Source organism: Pleurodeles waltl, chromosome 3_1 (assembly GCF_031143425.1).
Source record: "Pleurodeles waltl isolate 20211129_DDA chromosome 3_1, aPleWal1.hap1.20221129, whole genome shotgun sequence".
In the NCBI taxonomy this organism is placed as follows: domain Eukaryota; kingdom Metazoa; phylum Chordata; class Amphibia; order Caudata; family Salamandridae; genus Pleurodeles; species Pleurodeles waltl.
The window spans coordinates 1,001,324,151-1,001,342,386 of NC_090440.1; the positions used below are offsets into that span (position 1 = coordinate 1,001,324,151).

Below are 18,236 nucleotides of genomic sequence, written 5' to 3' on the forward strand. Positions count from 1 at the left end.
CCTGCGGATACTCCCCTTGCTCTCCTTTATGAAGCGCACCTGGGAGAGGCTTACTGACGGTATCTGAGAGGATGATGCGGGGCCAAGACTTTGGAGGACATCACTAATAATATCTGGCCAATTATTCTGCATGTTTTCACCTGTCTGAGACATGATAGAGTAGCCCCTGGTAGCTTGCCAGACTTTCAGCTTTTTCTCAGAGATTGGTCCACATTTTATTAACTGTATTACTTGTAATGTTTTATCCCCTTTTGAATTCCCCAGTGTCTTGTGGCTGTCCAGGCAAATTAAAAGCATATTCAGTTCTGTGGGAGAGGAAAGCGATCATTCGCCTCTATATAGGGAATTTCAGAAGTCTCCAAGCGCTTGAAGATTTCATCTGAGGAAAAGATGTAATCAAGAGTGCTTTCCCCCTGGAAGGTTTGTGTATACTTTTGTGCCATAAAGTTCTTTTCAAGTGTGTGCTGAATAGAGGCAAGACCATGTTTAGCGAGCAGGCATTGAAGCAGCTTGGTTGCGGGACATACTGGCTGGAAGTTATCCCGCACTTCCCACAAGAACATAAGGTTAAATTCACCACAAATGATGATGCTATAACCAGTGTGATTGCATAACACTGCCTCTAGGGTTTCAACTAATCTGAGAATCCTCTCAGGCCTTCCAGGACCAAAGAAATTAAAATAAAGATAGATTAATAAAGTCTTTATCCATTGGTTTTTAGTTTTTTAACCTTTTATCGTAATTGATTGCATCATATCGTCATGGGCTGCTATTTTTTTCACTTTCAAGTCTAAACTGATGTTAAACTATATCGAGAGGCTGCCAAGTGGCCTTCCAAAGATGTTTCTTTTTATTGCTGGTTGATATACTTCATGGAACCCAGAGATTAGCAAAGGATTCATTAGCCAAGTTTCTTGGAATCAAAGTACATCAGCACCAATAAAAAACTGATTGAACGAAACAAATATAAGGAGTCTAGTCTGCCCAGTGACGTTCAATGACAAGATTTGTAGGTGATGTTTTCTTTCTGGTGCTCGATTGCTGACGCTTGTAACAATTCTGTGAGTGGCTGGATAAAGCGGATGGTAGCCATGCCCAATCATGCTTGCTATTTACCTCAGTAGATTCTAAGGCGACTCTCCTGGTTGAATCCGTAGAACTTAAGTAAGATTGAGATATGCACATTTTATTGTTGGACAAGTTTGATTTAGAGCGCCCTACCCCCTTAAGGATGCAATAAGTGGAAGCTTGCAAGTTTGAAGAATTGTTTTGTATTTTCTATGGGAGAGGGTATTTAGGAGGCCTTGTTTTGGAGATCTTTATACCCCATTCCTACAGCATCAACTAATTTGCAAGAATTTGTTCAACCAATACGAGAGTTCTTAATGACAGCATTGTTGATTCTCTGCCTTTATTGTGCTCTGGTAGTAATCTAAATGCAATACTTAGAAAATCTTCCAACTTTATATTGATCGGCTTTGGAAGTGCCTTGAAAAGCTGTAGCAAATTGGAATGATTCAGGATGTTGTGGCTGCATTCGGTTTGATATTGTGGTGTGAGTACCAGCCAGTTCACTGGACAAATCAACATTTTTCATGTGAGCGTCTTTTGGTTGCTCAAGAGTGAACTCAACTGTACTACTATGATGGCTCCAGTAGATGATGAAACTGCTGGAATATTTGATTTGGTCTCCTCTGACCTAGCTTGGGAGCTGATTGACTTGGGCGATCCTGCCTGGAGAGTATCAGGATGTATAGAAGACGGTAAAAATTTTACCAAATTATGATGCCCTGATTACGTAGAGACCGAAGGTGTACTGAGCTTCGGGGAAGCAATGACAGTATTGTGGGAAATAATCAGGCCTAACTCGTGGTCTCTTGTGGTACTCAGAGCAAACTGAAGTTCAGGTGATTGAGACACATTCTGATATCCTGAGTCCTTCTTGCCTATCTTCCTATCCTTGAAGATGGGGTAAACTAGGTTGTGCTAAGGTCCGCTGGTTTTTGTTCCTTTGAGTACTGAGTTTGCAGTTGTTTTTTTGCAGCTTCGTTTTTTGCCTTTTTGGCCTCTTTTTGGCTCTCCTGGATAATACCCTTGACAACTGAGTTTCCGCACAGGCTATGTCATCCTTGGTGATAGAAGTGGAGTTGGCCTGTGCCTCCATTCTCTGTTTGGGCTCAATGGGAGGTTGTTGAACAATGACGTGGGCCTCAATGTGGGCATCCGCCCCAAGGGCATTAGGGTAATTAGTTATTATATCCTGTGGGAGGGGGCCCTCATGCGCGTAATTGACGTTAAAGGTGCCTAACCACCCGGGCTTCCAGTAGCATTGACAGTGGACTCTGGATTCAGATTTGATAGATCTGATGATGCAGAATTAGGTGGTTATTGCTTGACAATAGCCGGAGTATGGAAAGTTAATTTCTATTCTGAAATCAGAGAGGTCAGTATTTATGGCAAGGTTGATAGTTTGTCAACAATTGGGAGGCAGGCACATGTTGGGTAACCAATACTAGCTGTGCTGAATCCTCTTTGTTCCAGTGCAGTAAGTTTAGCCTCCATCTTAGTAATAGTTGTAGCTAAGGCTTGTATCAGATCCAATTGAATCTTTAGCTTATCCGATTGCCAGGTAAGAGCATTTATCAAGGCGACCAAAGTGGCATTAATCAAAGCCAGTAAATTGCTCTGGCCACAGTCAGATTGAGAAACTGATGGATCTGTTCTCTGCTGCCCACTTGAACAGTCCATGTGGCTAGGGTCATTGGCAGAGTGTGGTTGGGCATGTTCTTTAGAAGGCTCTATGCTGTTTGTGTTGCTAGAATCCACCTAGCCGCAATTGTCAACAGTAAATATAGCCTGAGTAAAAGCTTGAGGCCCCATTAAGTCCCCCACGGGTCAAATGGATCAGCTTGCTCTACCAGTGCTAGATTCCCTATGTTAGCACCCTCTGAGGGGGTTCAGAGCCCTTGTTCCCTCCAACTTATGGGCCCAGATCAATGAATCAAATGAGGTAATTATGGCAGCAGGGGGTGCCCGTTTCTCCTGCAACTGTAGATCAACATGAGGAAAAAAGGCTAGGAGTGTCAGTTATGCTGATGATACCCATGCCCTTTTGTGTCTGTTCCTCAAAATTTGATGTGGAGTCCGGCGGAAGCTCTGCTACCATACTGTGTGTGAGACTTTTAGGTTATATATTTTTTTAATTATGTTGTCCCACGACTGTATGGCATTGTTGTTTGTTTGTTCGAAGAGCATTGATGAAGAGTTGGTAACCTTTATATTGCTTGAGATAGCTGCAGAATCAACAAGGGGTTGCCGCAGTACAAGGTCTGAAAATACATTTGATTTTTCCTAAAAAAGTCCAATATTGATATTGATGCTGGCATGGCATTTATTGTTTCACCACTTTTTAGAGTTTTCCTGGCATTGTCTCCATGCACTGTCACAGGTGGCCGCACCAGGCATCTGCTGCTCAAAGAACACTTTGGGCCACCCGTGGGCCTGACAGGCTGTCCTCGAGGCATTTGCAACCCTTGAGCTTTGAGCCATTTGAGGCAAAAAGGGCTCAGCTCATTTGCCCCTGATCTGCTTTTGCCTTTGTGGTGCTAGTAAGCCACATGCTGGTAAAATGCCCTCTTCTTCTTGTCATTATCCTAAGTCACTAGTGAAAGGACAAATAGTGGAGTATCCTCCACTCAGCTGAGTGTGTATTTGATGAAGTAGTTAGCTTTCTTATTCTATTCGCCAGGCCTTAGGATGCCGCAGATGTTGGCCCATTCACCACAAATCCATCTAGGGTGGGTTGAGATGATGCTGTAGGCATCCATAGGCAGACGTTAATAAGCCTTAGTGGGTAAACATTATTTTTGTAAACTCAGTGAGGTGTCTGAAGCAATGCAGGGAATGAGGAGAAGCCTTTGTTAGACAGAGGAGGTGGGAGCAAGAGTAAGAGACTGGAGTGAGGCTGGAGCGAGGCTCGCCAGCCCCCTGCAAGTCTCACCCAGCCCTAGCTGGGCTGCTTCTGCGGGTCTCTGGAGCACACACTTAGCAGTGGCTGCCTACAGCCACCGCACTCCACCATCTAAGGCACCAGAGGCACCAATTCTCCAGGGGCTAATGGATACCAGTGGTGGCGAGTTGGCTTTGGGAGGCTTCAAGGGCCTTCAGGGGGCAGGGGCACAGTACACCCCATGTGCCACGCCTCACCTTGTCTAACCTCACACTTCCCCTAGGCTTCCAATCACCTCACCATCTCACCACCCCACCACCTTTACAGCCACGGGGTTTGTTCCTGCTCGTGTTCCTGCAAGGTCAGAGGAGTGTCCTTGGGCAAAGCAGGCGGGGTCAGCAGGACCAGCGGCAGACTGCTGGGAGCTGAGAGCTCACTAGGGGCACTCGATGATCTGCTGGTCTTCAGGAGGTCTTTCCTCTGTCCCCCCAGAGAAAGCAACTGCATAGGACACCAGCTTGCTCACACTGGCCCGCTTGCACTGCAGCACTGCCTCCACCTCTGACGTCCAGTGTCCATTGTCCAACATGAAAATGCAAAGTAAAAAAAAAAAAACACTTCACTCCAGGTCTAGCTATGGCTACTGCTGGCACACATAGTGTGCATAGTGTGACTAATAGAGTGGAGCCTGCAAATTGTCCAATCTCCTTCCAGCTTTACTAGACTGATAGTAGATACATAAGGTCATGGTGCAGGCCATATAGGCCAACACAGTGTGTGTTCATGTCTAGGCATGAGGCCCTTCCATTAATTTTTCTAGCTGCCACTGTAAGGGTCTTGAAATAAGCAATGCTAACACCTTTATTGTGCTTAAACCCTCCCAATAATGAACCTCACTGAGCTTCCCATGGAGAACTACTTCAAGAGTATTGGCTAGCTACCAGTATCTCCTGAGCTACTAGTTGGTGACTGATTTTCTAGAACATCACAATAAATGGCATAGTAAATATACTGGTGCAAAACAATGACATTTATAATGATTAAATGGGACATCAATATTCCAAGAGTAACCAATCACAATGTCAGAAAACAAATTAGAGTGCAATTGCAAGGCCTGAGCAAGTGGGAGGACCTTAAGAATACATTGTTTAGAGATAATACAAACAATAATAATTCAATTCTAAGCAAATAAATCAAATATATAATGTATACATAAAGATAAAAATCGCTGTTCTCAGATTTCTAGGTACAAATGGCTGTTATTATGTGAAATAAAACAAAGTTAAATCAGTGCATTTCAACCTTGTCATATTGGACTTACAGAAATGCTTCAATTGGTCTGCCTAGATAATAAGAGTAGGGCCTAATTCTCAAATGGTCTCTGCAGTCGCAACAGAGGCCCTTAAGTTACAACAGGGGTCCTGCACTCGTGGTGGGACCTCCATACAGCAGTTTTCCATTTCTGCTGTATCAAGTGTGGGACCACAGCTGCACCTGCTGGGTCCTTTGCTGCGACTGCAGAGGCCCTTCGTGAATTAGGCCCATAGTATGTAAAATAGAACTACAGTAGTACTGCTTACTTACTGAAAATTGCAATTCACAAACCTTTGAGTGTAAATGTCCACCTTCACTTCTCTGTCTTTTCTAGTGGAGATCTTCACACATGTAAGTTTACTACATTGTAGTAAACGTGGAAGGGACAAGGGGAATTTGACTGGAAAAAGAGGAATACTTGCTACTAAATTGGAGGGAGGAGCAAAGAGGGGTTTAAGGCGGGTTAAAACGTGATTTAGGGAGGAACTAGCACCCGCACACAACTGGTAAGCCCATTGCTATTCACAAACTGCACTTCTAAAGTTACTGCAGCCATAATAGGACCCAAAACAGTATTACATTTAGTTAAGTGCCACTACATGACCAACTGCTGCTACTGCAACACCCTGCCATAATAAATAATGGAGGCAGAGATTTAAAGTCGAACCCCATAAAAATTAATGTTAAAATAGATGCATTTCTTTAAACTTTTTAAAATATAACAACCCCCTAATTTTTCCTACATTCCTATGCCACTACCTCTCCTTTTTAATAGCAGTGTGTCTGTTCCTTCCTCCTTATCTCTCCTCCTCCTCATCCACCCTTACAATCAATTGGAATTATGACCCTTTCCAAAGAGTTAGACAGTAGTACTTTTCCAAATATTTAAGATATGTTAGTATATTCTGCCAAGGAGGAATTAATCAGTTTGCATGGGTTTTATTGCTGTAATAGTTAGCTAGATTAAGAATTATAATAGACTGAGGTCTGGGTGATTTTGTTTGTCTACATCATTTGTCTGGTATGTTATTGTTCATGGGTTCTTGCTTCCCATATATATTTTAGGTAGTTCTGTATGACTGAACCCTGCTGGATATTATTTATTGCTTCTATATGTATTGATGCTGATATCATTTACTGTGTGTTTTTTATTGCTGTTGAAAACCTACGAATAAATGCCACAAATATATATCGTCACTGGGTTGTTAAAGTTAGGATCATGTCTCCAAGAGAACTCCAGGGCCCCAGTTCTTCGCGGTCTGTATCATAATTAAAGGGAAGGGGGCACGTGGCACCCCTCCCTGAGCCTCCAGGAGGCCCCAGGAACCCCATCCCCCAGGGCTGAAATCTTAGGTTGAAATAAAGTCGAGAGGGACTGCGCAGCCCTTCTACTTGAGCCAGGAGAGGCCCCAGGGATCCTATCCCATGGGGCCACTATTTCAAACAAAGGGGAGGATGGGAAAATTGTAGTATGCGGTTCCCGCCAGGCTGACCTGCGGAAACAGTGTTATGATATTGGTCTCGGCTCCCTTAGAGGAACTGATGCAAATATTGTAGCACTCCTGCAACCGTGGAATGCGCACTGTCTGCAAGCAGACAGTGCACATTCATGAGGTGCTGGGGAAGGGGACCCCTTGCACTGCGCAAGCAATGGGCATAGGCATGGGCAGTGCAGGGTCCTCCCTTCAGGCCCTCAGTACTGGCTTTCCACCAGCCTTTTCATGGTAGGGTCCCCACAATGAAAAGGCTGGCAGAATGCTGAGTTCTAATCAGCCAGGCGGTGCTCAGTTCAGGGCCCCCTTGGCTGAGTACAACTCAGGCCACCGTCACTACGTCGGGAACCATGTTCCTGGTGGAAGAGGGTGGTCTTTAGGGGGGGTCTGCCCACCAGGGTTGTAATGTGGCGGTCAGACGGTCACTGCAAGTGTGGCAGTCCTCAGACCGCCACATTAGTAATGAGGCCCTGTGTAAATAGAAAAAGTCACAGGCATATAGTTCAATAACACTTTATTAAATATTTTTCAAGTCATTATGGAAATATACATGTGATTACAATTATAGGCAATGTTTGGAGAAATATGATAATATTGCTTTCTATATAGGGTAGCTAGTGAGTGCGGAGGGTGGAAGGGGGGCAGGGATCTGGCTGCCTGTAGGGGTCAGCTGTAGTCAACCCTACGCACAGCCAAAGGGTGTGTGCAGTGTGGGTTCAGCTGCCTGCGAGGAGTTGGCAGCAGGGCCTGGACATAGGGTAGGCTCTGGGGGGGGGTTTGCTTTACATATGGAAATCAAATGTTACTTTATATTTAAAAAAACAAAGGTTAAGGTAACAATATAGTTAGGTGAAATGTTCTCTAACAAGGTAAATGTTATAAACTCTAAAAACATAGAAATTCACCAGTTAAAGTTATCTCAACTAATGACATTTTCTATTATATCATTGATAATATCACTGCAACTTTTTCAATTAAATTACTGATCATAAAACTGTGCAAGGTGGAGATGCATTATCGTTACCTTATGGCACGAGTTATAGTTACTTGAGATATGTATCAGTGATGTGTTTCTGTGGTGGTTAGAGTTTAAAACATTATGGGGGTTCATACGACCCTGGTGGATGGCAGTCATCTGGGGAAAGGTACTGCCAACAGGCTGGCAGTACCTTTTTCCAAATTATGACATTGGCGGTTTGGCTCAAGCCAAACTGCCAATGGACCACTCAGTCCGCCAGGGGGGTAACAGCCTCTGGGCTGGAGACTTCGGACTCTAGCCAGAAGGCCATCACAATCCCACCCTCTGGATTATGACCCCGCCTACCGCCATGGTTTTCGTGATAAATCTACTGCGCCAAAAACCACGTGGTAGGCACTATCAGTGCTAGGCAATTCCTTCCCTGGCACTGATAGGGGTGTCCCCTGCCCCCGCCCCGCCCCATCCCCTCCCCAGAGTCCTCCCCCACTCTCCCCCTCCCTCTCCCGAGCCCCCGACATCCACACACACACGCATACCCACATCCACCCACGCACGCACACATACATACCCACACCCCGCAACACACACTAACATACATTGTAGCACACATGCATTGACAACACACAACATACACGTACACTCACATTCATTCATTCACGCACGCACGCATTGCATGCGACTCACACCTGCATGCACACATATAAAAACAGACACACAACACCCCACACACTCAGACTGTCAGAGAACCAAACTTACCTGCTTGTAGGGGGAGACAGGATGCGGCGCTGCTGCCAGCACCAGCGTTTGGCAGCAAAACACTGCAAGGCCGTATCATGGCCCATGATACGGTAGGCAGTGTTTTGCTGGTGTAGCACTGCTGCTGCCAGCAGCGCCACCTTACTGCCGTCCGCCACCATGACCATCGACGGAATATTGCCAGCCTTCTGGCAGTATTCCGTCTATGGTCATAATGCGGTTGGCGGCTGGTAGCCACGGTGATGTTATGTTGCCGCCGTCGCAGTGGCGGTAGGCGGCATTTACCGCCAATGTCATTAAGAGGCCCTAAGTTGTTACTGAACATTTCACCTAACTATAACATTACTATAACCTTTGTGTTTTTCAGTGAATATATATGTGTATTTTATGTAATTATATTTTATAATTAAACAATTCAATTAATTTAACATAACTCTATACATTATCTTTTATATTTTTTATTATTTTAAGAGCATAGTAAGTAAATATAAACATTTTACCTCAGTTTGGATTCATTTAATAAATATACATTAATGAAATATTTAACTCAAAATTAGGTTAGTATTACTGAAGCATTTCTTAACATTTTATTCTACATAGAATCATTATTATTTGGCATAAAAAATGTTTACTTTTGTTTGTTAAGTTAATTAAACTTTTTACATTTTCCCTAACTTGGTTCAGGTGTTGGAGAACTTTGAGTACTTGTGGAATATTTCTGGTTAGTTATTAAAAGTACTGTTACACCACATACTTTTGAATTCATATTTAAATAATGTAGGTATATTAAATTCAATGTAAAATAATTTCTGAAGACTCTTTAAAATATTTGCATTTATTTATTATGTGGTAAAATGACATGAAGTTATGCATTGAATTAATTTAGATTAATGTAGTTAATTAATATTATTAAAACTAGGGATATTTTGATTTCAATGAAAATATTATTGAATTGTTTAATTTATATATATATATATATATATATATATATATATATACATATATATATATATATATGCGTATTAATATTAAGTGACATTTATGTCTATTTTTTGAAAGTCGAAATACATTAATTCATTTTAATATTTGTTATTGGGTTGTATTGTAGGTCACATCCTCCATTATTGTCTATGGTAGTTGTTTCACTACCAACAGGTGTGGCCATTTATGATGCTGGACATACTCCAGGACTAGGCTGGAGTACATTTAAGACTGATTTAGGTCCCTTTAGGTTTTGCCTATGACAGTGAATGTGCTCTGTAAATCTTTTGTTAAAAATAACTTTAAAAAGGCTGAGATACAGCCCATTACTTACTATTACGTTTGAGCTTATTTATTATGCATTAAACATTACAAAACATTTTGCATTGAATTAATTAAAATAAATACAGTTATCTTTTTGAAAAAATAATCACATTCACATCTAAAATTAAACATAATATTGAATTTGTTAACTCATATAACTATAGTTAAACTTTTTTAATATTGAATTAAATTCATATTTGTTTAAAAAAATCAACATAAACTAATTTTAATATTATTTGCTATGGGGTTTTATTGTAAGTGCCAGCCTTTATTATTGTTTAGCATGTTCTCCCTGCTGCTGTACAAAATGTCTATAAAAACACAGACAAAACCGATATATCAAACATAGGTGAAGCTTATTAGCTTTTCTAGTTGTTGTTGGCTGTTGTAACTTTACACTTATATATTTAGCTTTACCCCCATTTTATCAAGGGAGATGTGTAGAACTTCACTTTGTAGTAAATTTACATTTGGAAAAGGTTAATGGCCAAAAGTAGTACATTCACCACAAAGTGTAAGAATACATTTACAAACTTAGATCTACTTCTGTGTAACTTTAAATTTGTAAATGGGTACCACATGGGAATTATACAAATGAGCCCATGGCAAACAGTACTTAGCTTGCTTTTGACCACAGTCAATTGTTTAGACCAGTTTAATAATGGTGAAATAATAGTAAAACCAATGTAGCAGAAGTCCCTCATTTTTTATTATGTAGAAACTTTCATATTCCAACAAATGGCCGTTTTATGCAAAAATTCATGATCTTTATTTTTCTAAATTCAGATGTAACTAACTTGATTGCACTTTCCCTATCTATCTAGTAGGTGTTAAGAATCAGCTGGAGTCTTTTCCAGTAGGTCAATGCCAAGCCCACCCTGTTTCAGCCCTTTTCTTCTGTGAAACAATTACATACTACTGCATCTCTCCCTGACCAAACTACCCTAATGCAAGCCTAAAGTAATTCAACTAAACTTGTGTAAATGCCAAAGTTGGAAAGTTTACTGCACAGTTTACCTCCTCTAATATTGCCAAAAGTAAAGGAGGAACTGTTCATTCAGCAATATAAAGTATAATTAGTACACAGAATTTTCTAAATAAGCTATACTCAATAGAAGCCTGATAGTTTAACTGGGCATAAATTGTGAGCACAATCCAAGCTGTAAGATATTTTATTAGCCGCTTCACTTATAACGTCTCTTTACATTTCAGTAAAATTTGCAATCAGTAACTCTATGGTGATTCTTTACTACCATTACTGTGGAAAGGTACCAGATGACTGTCTTTTAGTAACCGAGATGCAATTTTTGATTTTGCAACATCTACAAATTAATGATATAAGAAGCCTCCCTGAAAAGTGGGGCTAACTTGTAATGCTATTGGATGAGTGCTCAGGCCAATGTCACACAAACACTTTGCCTTTTTTATTAGATCATTTATCATGTTAACACTGACCCCAAGAGTAGATGTTGCAGCTCAGTAAACAGTCTATTACGGAGTAACCAGATATTAATCACCATATAACTTACTAACCTTTGAAAGTCAAGGATAAACTGGTCTGGTTCTGTATTGAACTTAGCACAACTACCAGCAACCAGAGGCCCAAAATTCATTGTTTTTGGAGATGGTGTTAATTATCTTTTGTCATTCTATATGTGCAAAAATAGTTTTTACTGATTTGAAGGCCTTACAATATGCTGAATTTGAGCATTTGTATTGAGCTGCATATTACTTCTTCTTATTCCTTCTTAGCAGGCTACCCGCTTATTCTACTGCCAGCAGCAACTACTGTTTTCCCTAAAAATACAGAGTTATAATTTAACCAACTAGATATTAGACGGTCATCTGAACCCCTTTTTTTGCAATCAGGAAAGAAATCTAAGATAACCTTTTTACGGCAGTATTTTATGTACTTTTTTACAGTGTGCTATATGCATTGTGCTCTCATCCTCTCTTTATATGTTGTGCACTGTATGCTTCTTACATCCACATATACCTTTTGTACACTCTGGGCCTCATTACGAGTTTGGCGGAAGACCACCAGTTCAGTCTTCCGCCTGCTGGCCCTATTATGAGTTTCTGCCCACTGACCCAGCGGGAAACTACCCACAACATTGATGCTGGCTTGTAATCAAGCTGGCGGCAATGTTATGGTGCGTCGGGTGCGGCAGCACCTGTCGCGCTATTCAATGCCTGTAATTCAGGCAAAAAGTGGCACCACAAGTCTGGAAGCCCTGGGACCGCCAGACTCGTAATCAGGACCTACATATACTACCTCAACCTTTTTACAGCCTTTGTGCATTCTGTTTTATGTAATGATCTACCTTATTGTACTTTCAACATTGTGATTACATACAGCGTTTCTGACTTACTTACACCATCTGTGACTACCATGTAATGAAATATTTCTCCTGTAAGGTGCTCAACCCCCTTCTGTAAGGTATGTGCTATTTAAATATGCATCAATAAATAAATGAACCACTATTGATCATTTCAATGTATGATTGCTTCCAACCTTAACATTTGAGGTGCATCCAAATATTGAGCATATGCTTGAAGTTTAATTATTTGTGCATGATAGACATTACCTATACAGGTATCAATAAAAACTACAATGGATCTAAAATGTGTATAATCCATAAAAAGAGTATTCAATTACATGAGCTGTGCAGCAATGTGAACAATGATTGGCCCTAGCTGGCCTGCTTCTTCCAAAAAGGACATTCCATCCTTTTAAGTACGGTGAATGCATTGCCCCCAAAAGCCCAATTCTCCTCTCAAAACACATTTGACACAAACAGCTAGTATTGCCTAACTCCTGTAATTTCTTCATAGATTGTGTTTATTTTTGCTGAAATTAATGTAATGTTTTTATAGCTGATACGTATAGTGTGGTAGTGGCTGGCCTCAATTTAATTTTAGTTTCGGAAAAGAAGGCTCCGTTCACTCTACCTTTCTTTTCAATGCGATTTGTATAATCCTCAAATTGTAGTTGAGGCTTGCAAATTGGAAATTATTTTACTAATGATATGTCTTTAGTTGACATCAATACATTTTCACAGCTACGGCTCCTCTATTAGGGCAGAAGACCATCACCCCACTAAGTAAAATGCTGCACAGTCGAAAAACTAAATGATAATAAAGTACATTTATTACCCTTATATGTTTCAGTATTGCCGGGCAACAGGGCTGGACCATTGCTGCTGTGTGGCAGCAGCAGGGAGGAGTGTTGGGCACTTAAGTTTAAGCTGCACATGTCACTTTGGCTGACTTTGACTGACTGCCTTGTGCCAGCCAGCCAGACACGCACACTTTAAACCTCTCCAACCTGAGCTGTCTTAGACAGCTGGCTGGAGAAGGCATGGGTGTGGTATTGTGTTTATTTCTAGAACAATATTGTAAGTTGTATTTTGTTATAGTATTTCAATGTAGAGTTGTATTTTATGTTTTAGGAGTATTTGTATTATTTATGATCTATGTGGTATCTCCCAGCTTCACCTGTCGCATTTGGTATCCTCCTCAGCTGGACAGCATTCCGTGCTGGACAGTTGATGGGGCTGGAGGTTTGAGTGAAGACTGGGGTTCCTGTTTTATAATTTAAGAAAGATAACTGGAATAAATTGGATTTCATCTCTCATTTGCGTGGACCTACTCTCATCTTGAAGACTGATACTACATTTTGGCGACGAGCTGGCGAACTCCATCCTACAACAGGAACTCTAGTTTATTTTGGACCTGGTATTGTTGGATTCTTACATAATAATAATTTTCTTTTGTACTATACTTCCTCTCTGTTCTTCTTTTACCTGTGCCTTCGTTTATATTAACATCTCTTTTTTCATTTCAATTTCTTTTTCCTTTTCCTGTTTATTTTCCATATCTCTTTTGTGTATCATTCAATTACTGTAGCTACATATATTTTATTTGTTCCACGTGTTATTCCTCCGTTCTCCGTTTATTTGTTTTTCCTATTATTGAAATTCAAACGTTTTATTTAACGCGTTTCATTTTGTTGCTCTGCCGCGAGTATGGTCGCTTAGCAACAAGACACGTGTCATGTTTGTTTAACTCTGCGCACGTGTTCGTGCCTGCAGAGTAAACACTCTGGCCCTTGTGCGTTGTTTGATTCTGGGTGCTTGGCGACGCATGCGTCACTACGTAGCAACGCGGGACGCTAAGCCGCTAAAGTAAGCCTTTGGGTCCTCGTGCGTTGTTTGGCCCTGGTTGCTTGGCGACCCATCCGTCGCTTCTTAGCAACGCAGGACGCTTACATTCCGTGGCTTAATTTCTTTAAAATTTCTCGTGCGCGTGTGTCAAATTACCATTGGTTTCAGATGTGATCTTCTGAATTCAGACGCATATATGTTAATTAGAACTAATTGAGCAATTTTAATTGCCTCTTACGTTACATTTGTATCCTTATTTTCAATTGGTTTTTTTTCAAACTCAAACACTAACAATAATCCTTTATAGTGATACTAAAACCTTATTTCTGTTTTTAGTGGATTGTTAACTGTATTGCAGTACAATATTGTACTGTTTAAAAGTTAAGAATATTATTCTATTATTTGTTAGTGTTTTCAGCTTCTTTGTAAATCTTCGGCACCTTATTTTTTTTTTTCTTCTTTTTTCTCTTAGTCACTTTCTGGTTCGTTTTTTTTTCTTTTATTTTTCTTTGTTATTTTAGTTCTCTCTTACAATCTACTCTCTGTATATGATATTCTTATCATTTTTCTCCTTTCATTATGCAAAATATCTCTCCTCCTCCTTTCTTCTTATCCTCTCCGGGTGAACCAACAATTCCTTGGCCAAAATGGAAAAAAGTTTTCCTAACATATTTAAAAGTTTGCGGTACAAACTTATCAATTGAAAGGAAAACGTCACTTCTCCAACACTGTTTAGGTGCGGAAGGGCAGGAAATATTGGAGACATTACCTGCTGTGTCAAGTTTGGATGGAGCAGTTGGTGATGCTCCCTTGAATGACTTTGATGACCTTCTTCGTCTTGACACACATTTCTTACCCAAAGTCTCTATTCTTCTACAAAGGTTTTATTTTGGAAAAAGCAAACAGATGGATGAAGAATCAATCGAAGATTATATAACGAATCTTCACAAATTAGCTTCTCTGTGCAACTTTGGTGCTAATATAGAGGAACGCTTACGAGACCAATTTATGTTAGAATGCAAATCTGATAAAATCAGGGAAGCTCTGTGGTCGAGAAGTGATCCGTCTCTCGATGAAGTAATGAAAGTTGCAAAACAAATTGAGCATTCTCAATCCTGTATTGAAACGTTGAAGAATTCAAAAGTTTCTCCTTCTTTAAACAAAATAGATTCCAAACCTAAAACCTCTGTAAATATAAGGAACAAAACTAAAACATTTTGTTTTAAATGTGGTTCACCTTCACATTTAGCGAACTTTAAAGACTGTCCAGCTATCCAAGTTGTCTGCAATAAATGCAACAAAAAGGGTCATTTCGCTAAATGTTGCAAGTCTGTTAACAAGAACAATGCAAAAATTAATGAAGTTACGGATGACAACGATAATCAACCTTTCATTCTACAAATAGTGAATGATGTTAATTGCGTCTCCACAATTCATTGTGACTACCCAAAAGATCTTGTATTGATTAATGAAATTCCTGTCACTATGATGATGGATTCTGGTGCAAAGTTATCTCTAGTGTCTGTACAAGATTATGTGACACTTTTTGAAGGCAAAGTTGATCTTCTAACACCTGATGTTTTGCCTTTCTCGTATGGTGGCAAACCTATTGAATTAAAAGGATATTTCAAAGCGAAGATTTGTTTCAAAGACAGTGAAATAATTGGGAAAATATATGTTCCTGTAGTCGGAGATACCATTTTAAGTTGGCCCCATCAGAAAGAATTGGGAATAGTTTTGAATCCTAATGCTGTTCCGCAAGTTATGGTCCAAGAAGTATCTGATCTTGAACGACAATTGTGGAATGAATACCCGGAGGTATTTAATTCCAATGTAGGATGTGTAAAAGGCTACATGCATCAGATTGTTTTGAAGAAAGACGCTCAACCCATAGATTCCAAAGTGCGGAATATTCCCATAAGTTTAAGAGGAAAAGTGAAGCAAGAACTTGAAAGACTTAAAGACAGTGGGATTATTCAAGAAGTAGAGGCAGCACAATGGATAGCTCCTATAGTAGTTGCGACCAAACCTTCTGGAGACATTAGACTGTGTATTGATCTACGCAACTTGAACAAAGAAGTGGTGGAAGACAGGTTTCCGCTACCGAACATCAATGAAATGATAAGTACATTAGGAGATGCAAAGGTTTTTTCCACTCTTGATCTTACTTCTGCGTACCATCAAGTACAACTGACTGAAGACTCTAAACTTCTTACCTCTTTTATCACTCCGTTTGGAGTTTTCAAATTCAATCGTATGCCCTTTGGTTTGTGTTCAGCAGCGGCTGTTTTTCAAAGATTAATGCAAAAATGCAAAAAAATTTAGGGGTATGAAGGGGGTGTGTTTTTTCCAAGATGATGTTCTTGTATTCACTAACACTCAAGAAGAGCATGTTAAGAAACTGAGAAGTGTACTTTCGTTGTTCAAAGCCAAAGGTATCACACTGAAAAGAGAAAAGTGTAAATTTGGCCAGTCTCAAATAACATATTTAGGACATGTTATATCAAGAGAGGGTATTAGGCCAAAAAATGACTTAGTACATACTATTATGAGTTTATCCACTCCAAGTTGTAAGAAAGATATTCAAGTCTTTTTGGGGATGGCAGAATTCTATGCTAAGTACATTCCGAATTTTGCTAAAAGATCAAACTCAATTAGATTTCTGCTCAAGAAGGGTAGTGAGTTTATTTGGTCGAAAGAGTGTGAGATGGAATTTCAGGATCTTAAGGAAGCCCTGAATTCTGCTCAATCTCTAAGTAGCTTTCAACCTAGTATTCCATGTTATCTTATTACTGATGCATCTGATAAAGGTTTAGGATGTGTACTGAAACAACTAAGGGATGGAGTTGAAACTACTGTTGCCTTTGCATCTCATAGTTTACATGGTGCAGAATTTAATTATTCTACTATTGAGAAGGAAGCACTGGCAATTTATTGGGCTATTAAGAAGTTTAGGCAATTTCTTTGGGGAATTTCCTTTGAGGTACGATCCGATCATAAACCGTTGCAAGAGATTTTTAGGAAGAAAGGTTTAGACAATGTGTCTTCTCGCATCTGTAAATGGATAGTTGGACTCCAAGACTATCAATTTACGGTAAAATATGTTCCAGGTTGTGATAACAGGACAGCTGATTGCTTGTCTAGGTTGGTTGCGGATGATGTGTTTGATGAGCCTGATAGTTTGTCGTGGTGGACAGAGGATGAAATACAAGTTTGTGCTTTAACAGATGGGTGTGTCTCAGAAAGTGAATGGCGTGAGAAGTTAAGTAAAGATGAGGATCTCTCAAAGGATATGCATTTGTTGTTATCAGGGGAATTGAAAAATTGTCACGATATTTCACTTTCTCCTTACAAGAAGGTGTGGAATGAATTGTGGTTACATGAGGGCTTGTTACTAAGAGGTAACAAACTTGTCCCTCCGTCATCTCTACGTGATCAGCTTCTTGCTCTATCACACTCTGGCCATCCTGGTATAAGCAAAACTAAGGAAAGAATGAGGGCATTGTATTGGTGGCCAGGAATGGATATTGCTCTAGAAAGGAGAGTAAGAGATTGCCACGAATGCCTTTTGGCGGACAAGACACTTAAGGTGAGGACTCAACCGTTAATACTTAAACAAATACCAAATGAAGTTTGGGAAGAAGTTGCCATTGACATTATGGGACCTGTATCATCAAGGTCTAATTCTAAGTATATTATTGTATTAATGGATATGCTTTCTCGCTGGCCGGAAGTTTGCATAACCTCTGAGATTACCTCGGAGGTAGTTGTGAATTTTCTTTCCAAAGTCTTCAGCAGAGAGGGTAATCCTGCTACTATTCTGTCTGACAATGGTGTTCAATTTACCTCGAAATTTATGAGAGATTTTCTTTATTCTAGGGGAATTGTTCATAAAAAATGTGCACTTTGTCATCCAGAAACCAACGGCATGGTGGAACGGTTCAATAGGACATTGAAAGAAACGATACAGTTGGCTAAAGTAAATGGAGTTAGTTGGGAGAGTTGGGTAGAAGCAAAAGTTGAAGAGTACAGATTCACTCCACATTCCAGCACGGGTCAGACTCCTTTCTTATTGTTTAGAAAACGTGTGCCACATACTAAAATTGATCCTCCATGGCTTAAGAAACATCTTTCTTATGTTATAGATAGAGAGACTATTAAAAGCAACGCTAGGAGCGAGGATGAACGCCACCAACTAAAAAGAAAGGAAATCTATGATGTTCGTAATTCAGTGAAAAAAAATATTGTATGTGTTGGTGACAAAGTTAGAGTTA

At 40.1% G+C, this 18,236-nt stretch overlaps 1 protein-coding gene across 1 annotated transcript in view; it reads right to left on the reverse strand.

The window, feature by feature from the left end:
- PLA2R1 (phospholipase A2 receptor 1) overlaps positions 1-18,236 on the reverse strand; it is a 1,061,792-nt gene that overhangs the window by 160,256 nt on the left and 883,300 nt on the right. The window lies entirely within an intron of this gene.